Source organism: Neophocaena asiaeorientalis, unplaced genomic scaffold, assembly GCF_003031525.2.
Source record: "Neophocaena asiaeorientalis asiaeorientalis breed wild unplaced genomic scaffold, Neophocaena_asiaeorientalis_V1.1 scaffold476, whole genome shotgun sequence".
Taxonomy (NCBI): domain Eukaryota; kingdom Metazoa; phylum Chordata; class Mammalia; order Artiodactyla; family Phocoenidae; genus Neophocaena; species Neophocaena asiaeorientalis.
This window is the reverse complement of record NW_020172178.1, coordinates 2,129,755-2,135,676: the sequence shown is the minus strand read 5'-3', so window position 1 is coordinate 2,135,676 and position 5,922 is coordinate 2,129,755. Positions and strand designations below refer to the sequence as shown.

The window sequence follows — 5,922 nt, the reverse complement described above, 5'->3', positions numbered from 1 at the left end:
AGCTGTAACCAGAGTAGTCATCCATCCACCAGCTCTAGTTTGTCTAAGACAGACTTGGAATAGAAAAAGTACACCCTGGGAGAGTGCTCTAAGCTTTCACAGCTCTTGTCTGAGAGGAAATTAAATGAAGGTATAAGAGCTTTCTCAGAACTACCAGTCTTGCCTGAACCAAGATGGTGGAGTAGCAGGACATGCTCTCACTCCCTCTTGCGAGAACACCAGAATCACAACTAGCTGCTGGACAGTCATCGACAGGAAGACACTGGAACTCAGAAAAAAGGACTAAATGGACAAATTCTTAGAAAGGTATAACCTTCCAAGACTGAACCAGGAAGAAATAGAAAATATGAACAGACCAATCACAAGTAATGAAATTGAAACTGTGATTAAAAATCTTCCAACAGGGCTTCCCTGGTGGCGCAGTGGTTGAGAGTCCGCCTGCCAATGCAGGGGACACAGGTTCGTGCCCCGGTCCGGGAAGATTCCACATGCCTCGGAGTGGCTGGGCCCGTGAGCCATGGCCGCTGAGCCTGAGTGTCCGGAGCCTGTGCTCCGCAACGCGAGAGGCCGCAACAGTGAGAGGCCCGCGTACCGCAAAAAAAAAAAAAAAAAGGGAATCTGTTGACAAAATGATTCTGAAGTTCATGAGGAAGAGGAAGCTAGAAAAAATATCTAAGAAAAATGTGAAGAAGAAAAAACAAAGAAAAACATGAAAGATAAGTGATCCTTTGCCAAGAATTTTAGGTGATATTATCTCATTTCATCCTCATAGTAGTTCCATAAGGTAGAGACTGTTATTAACCCCGTTTTAGAAATGACAAAGCTGAGTTCAACGGCGACAAAGGATCTCCAAGGATGACAGATTTAGATGCATCTATAATCTATACATGTACCTATAACTACGTCTATACTTGTGTCAGTGGTTTGAGAGGGCATTTAAATACAGATTTTTTTCAACCAGATTTTAGACTCTCTGCATTCCCCTTTGATGCCTCCAAAGCTGTTGCAGAAACCCCAGATCCCTGAGAAATGCTATGGGACTGATTACTGATTTCTAAGAAAACCTAACTCACTGCTAGCAGAGCTGTGATCTCTCCAACAAAAATGGTTGATTGAAAGACATCTATTAATGGAGAAATGCTGCAATTTAATAAATAACCCCCCACATGAAAATTATTTCACACACTCATGCATGAGGCGAGCGGAGCCACAGACAAGACCAGAGGTCGAACTCGGGATCTGACAAGATGGTCGGGCTGCCCCGCAGGATTATCAAGGAAACCCAGAGTTTGCTGGCAGAGCCAGTTCCCGGCATTAAAGCAGAACCAGATGAGAGCAACGCCCGTTATTTTCATGTGGTCATTGCTGGCCCTCAGGATTCCCCCTTTGAGGGAGGGACTTTTAAACTTGAACTATTCCTTCCAGAAGAATACCCGATGGCAGCCCCTAAAGTACGTTTCATGACCAGAATTTATCATCCTAATGTAGACAAGTTGGGAGGAATATGTTTTAGATATTTTGAAAGATAAGTGGTCCCCAGCACTGCAGATCCGCGCAGTCCTGCTATCGATCCAGGCTTTGTTATTAAGTGCTCCCAACCCAGATGGCCCCTCAGCGAATGATGTAGCGGAGCAGTGGAAGACCAACGAAGCCCACGCCATAGAAACGGCTAGAGCATGGACTAGGCTATATGCCATGAATAATATTTAAATCGATCCGATCATCAAGTGTGCATCACTTCTCCTGTTCTGCCCAGACTTCTTCCTTTTCTGTTTGCATTTAATGGACACAGTCTTAGAAACATTACAGAATAGAAGCCCAGACATCTTCAGTCCTCTGGTGACTGAATGCAGAGTAGCAAATCTATGTCTCGTCCTGACTCACTGTTGTAAAGCAGGAGCAGAGGCTAGAAGTGTCATCTGGATTGTTGCGAGACGTTTAAAAGCAGTGGCCCTTCTCTGCTTTTATTCATTTCCCCATCATGGTTTGAGTATGAAGCGCCGTGAATGAAGGTAGTTGTCAGGGTTAGCTGCAGGGGTGTGGGTGTTTTTCTTTATTATTATTATTTTTTGGTGGCTGGGGGAAGGTAGTTTTATTTGAATTTTATGGGCTCCTTTCCCCCTTTTTATGGTGATCTGATTGTATTGGTTAAAAGCAGCTAACCCCGGCTTCCCTGATGGCGCAGTGGTTGAGAGTCCGCCTGCCGATGCAGGGGACACGGGTTCGTGCCCCGGTCCGGGAGGATCCCACATGCCGCGGAGCGGCTGGGCCCGTGAGCCATGGCCGCTGAGCCTGCGCGTCCGGAGCCTGTGCTCTGCAACAGGAGAGGCCGCAACAGTGAGAGGCCCACGTAACACACACACAAAAAAAAGCAGCTAACCCGTTCTTTAGAATATGCTCTCTAGCCAAGTCTAACTTTATTTAGACACTGTAGATGGACAAGCTTGATTGTTTGAACCAAAATGGGAACATTAAACAAACATCACAGCCCTCACTAATAACATTGTGACTTTGCTGTCAAGTGCAGAATCCTCCCTTCAGGAAGAAGCTTGTGACCATTGTGTATGGCTTGTCTGGAAACTTCTGTAAATCTTATGTTTTAGTAAAATAAATATTTTTTGTTATTCTAAAAAAAAAAAAACAATATTTCTCACACACACACACACACACACACACACACACACACACACACACACACAGACTGTTTAATGCCAAGGGCCAAGAAGACCTGCGTAAATTCCGCCAAGAAGCTTTATTATCCCAAACCGGAGGCTGAGCCGTGAAGACTACATTCTAAGCCCCCTCTTGTCCCCGCTGTTTGTTACCAGGGTTTAGACAACCTCAAAGTGACGGGTCAGTTATTTGGGCCAGATGGCAGGATTGATCAAAGACCTCAACAGCACCTGTGCTAATGAAAATCTACTGCATACACTAATGGCAGTTAGAAAGCCGGGGATCATGCTGTGCAGGCTTCCAAGCCCCTCCCACAAGACTGCATTTGATGGATGATTCCTGGCAGCCCTCTGACAGCACATGGCTCTCACCATCTACACACTCGGTGGGTCTCCTGTCAAGTTTAAAAAGATGCCAAGGTTTACCTCTCTCACGCTCCCCACCACACCCATGTAAATGGGAACACTACCCACTGCTTGTGCATTTTGACACTATATCGGTGGTCTCTGGTGTCAGGAAGCCCCACACGACAGAAAGGTCTGGAATCCCATGACTGGCGCAGGAAATGTCAGTTCCCAGGCCATGGGCTTTATACTCAGGTCTGCTTCTCCCTCATCCCAGCACCTCCAATTCTACCGTCTAAATATCTCTCAGATGATGGGAATGTAAATTGGTGCAGCCACTACGGAGGACAGTCTGGAGTTTCCTTTAAAAACTAAAAATAGGACTTCCCTGGTGGCGCAGTGGTTAAGACTCTGCACTTCCAATTCAGAGGGCCCAGGTTAGATCCCTGGTCAGGGAACTAGATCCCACATGCATCCTGCAACTAAGAGTTTGCACGCAACAACTAAGGAGCCCACATGCTGCAGTTAAGGAGCTGGCGAGCCACAACTAAGGAGCCCACATGCTGCAGTTAAGGAGCTGGCGAGCCACAACTAAGGAGCCCGCTTGCCACAACTAAGACCTGGTGCAACCAAATAAATAAATAAATATTAAAAAAAAAAAAAGCCAGGATAATGGGAAATGTGCTTCTTGGTTCTCAGGGTTACAGCTTATGTGTAAAAGGAACTGTTGAAGTTCTTCAGATTCCAAGTATTTTGAGCCTGCCCCGGCTCAGGGTAGGGGCAGGGGTACCTGACTCCCAGCTGAAGGCTCAGCCCCAGACCTGGGGTCTAGAGTGGGAAGAGGTCCCATCGCATAGTCTAAGGGCTTAGGGCTTAGCATGGACGCCCCACAAGGCTGGCTCATCCCTGTTGCTGGTTACCAAGGCTCATTGTCAGTTTAGGACTAGACGGACCTACCAATAATCTGGAAATATTTTCTGCGGTTCATCACCTAACTTCCTGTGAGCCAGGAAACCTATCAACCTCTTATTTCCTGGCAAAATGTATCCTTGTGAAAATTACTACTTGGGTGCAGTAGAACCCAGCATCACAATCCTTGTTACTGATAAATTAGAATTAACTCAAGGTTAAACTGTGTTCTTTCAAGCATACCTCCACACTTAATAAAGCCTATTCTAACCTATCAGTTCAGTACAGACTTCCCACTGCATGAAATAGGAATAATATTTTAAAAAATTAAAACTCGGTGGCAATAAGTCCAATTATAGTCTAGGGAAAGTAATTTACAGGGAATTCTTTCTGTCTCAGGGCCCTCCCGACTCCAGCCCCAAGAACAGCTGAATAATGGGTACACTCCACTGAGATTATCACAGATATTAGATCTTGTCATTGACCTTCAAAGATGAGTCTCCATGCTCTGGGGACAACCAAACAATGGCCTGTTAATAAATATGGACTTAGCTCTACTCCCTTAAGCCTAGCAATGATGGTGAGTAATATACCACAATCAAGTCCAGATCTAGTCCAAGGTAACCATGGAAGTTAACCTATCTGGAAAGCTTATTATGGGCTTGGCTTTTGATGTGTATTCTCCCATCTCATGACAAGCCTGGTGTAGGTGACGTTCCCCACTGTCCTGTTCAGTAGAGTAGGCAAGGGAGGTTATTAATGTGTCTGAGGCCAGTCACACATCTGGGAAGAAACGGGATGGGAATCCAGGAAGTTTGAGCCAAACCCAAGCTCTTAGGGGTTGCCCTGTGCTGCTACCCTGGTGAACTGTAAAGACCTAACGCTTCTTGTGACGCATCAGGACAGAACGGAGAAAGAGAATCCTTTGCTTATTTTTTACATATATTTCTAAGCACTACATATGCTAGCGATAGCAGATCCTCGACTGAAGCCAAGCAAAAGGGCAATGACAATCTGGTGCTGTGGGGACAAAGCAGGGAGGTGAGGGAAGGCCTTCTGGGGCAGCGACCTGGGAGGTCTGTAAGTAGGGGAGTGAGAAGTGTAAGCAGTGTGTCTGTGGAGGGCCATTCTGGCTACAGTCAGGGAAAAGGCCTTCGAAGCAAGGTGCACTTAGGCTTTCAGGCCAGATCTGCTCCCAGCTCAACTGCACAACCCGTGCAGCCTGAAGACCTGCAGTGACACTGCTCTCAGGAAACAGGACGGGATGCGACCTCCCGCAAGTCCATCTTGGCCACGTTGTGGGTGGCTTGACAACAGCTCTTCCCCCTTTCACTGTTCCTCCCCTCTCCCTCAAATTAGCTATCGTATGGGACCCCCCCGGCGGTCCTGTGGTTGAGACTCCGCGCTTACTCTGCAGGGGGCACAGGTTCGATCCCTGGGCAGGGAACTGCATTTGACGCAGCCAAAAAAAAAAAAAATTCTCAACTGGATTAAGAAATCTATCTTTTTTAATAACTATCAAATCAGCTCCTTTTGGTGTGACCATCCACCGGTATCTATTTTTGCCTGTCAGTGACTCTCCGGAACCCACCTGGCAGCTTCCTTGCCTCTGGTTTAAATGTACTCCAACATAACTTGGCCAGCACGAAGGTCGATCCTCTGAACCCTTAGCCCTATCTCTCCTGTCACGAACACCAAGGGACCCAACCTCTCAAGAAACAATTTTCCTCTAAATAACCAAGCTCATTCATGAATTTACAAGGGCTCTTTCTCAAGCTAGCTGCTGGGGCGTTGGTAATTACAGGAAAGCTTGAGGTCCCAGATTCTACCCAAGTCAATTCAATAGGGCCAATACAAGAAACCCAAGATGCCTTAAAACTTACCTGCTGTTCTAAAATACCTCCCAAACTTAAATGAAGTGTAATGACATTTATGTAACTGCCAGCTTACAAGACAAAAACTACCTCAACTCATACAAATGTTCTAAAATAACTTC

General features: G+C 46.2%; 1 pseudogene; it reads left to right on the top strand.

The window, feature by feature from the left end:
* The first annotated feature begins 1,247 nt into the window (after positions 1 to 1,247).
* Positions 1,248 to 1,710, top strand: LOC112409606 (ubiquitin-conjugating enzyme E2 N-like; annotated as a pseudogene).
* Positions 1,711 to 5,922: the final 4,212 nt, after the last annotated feature.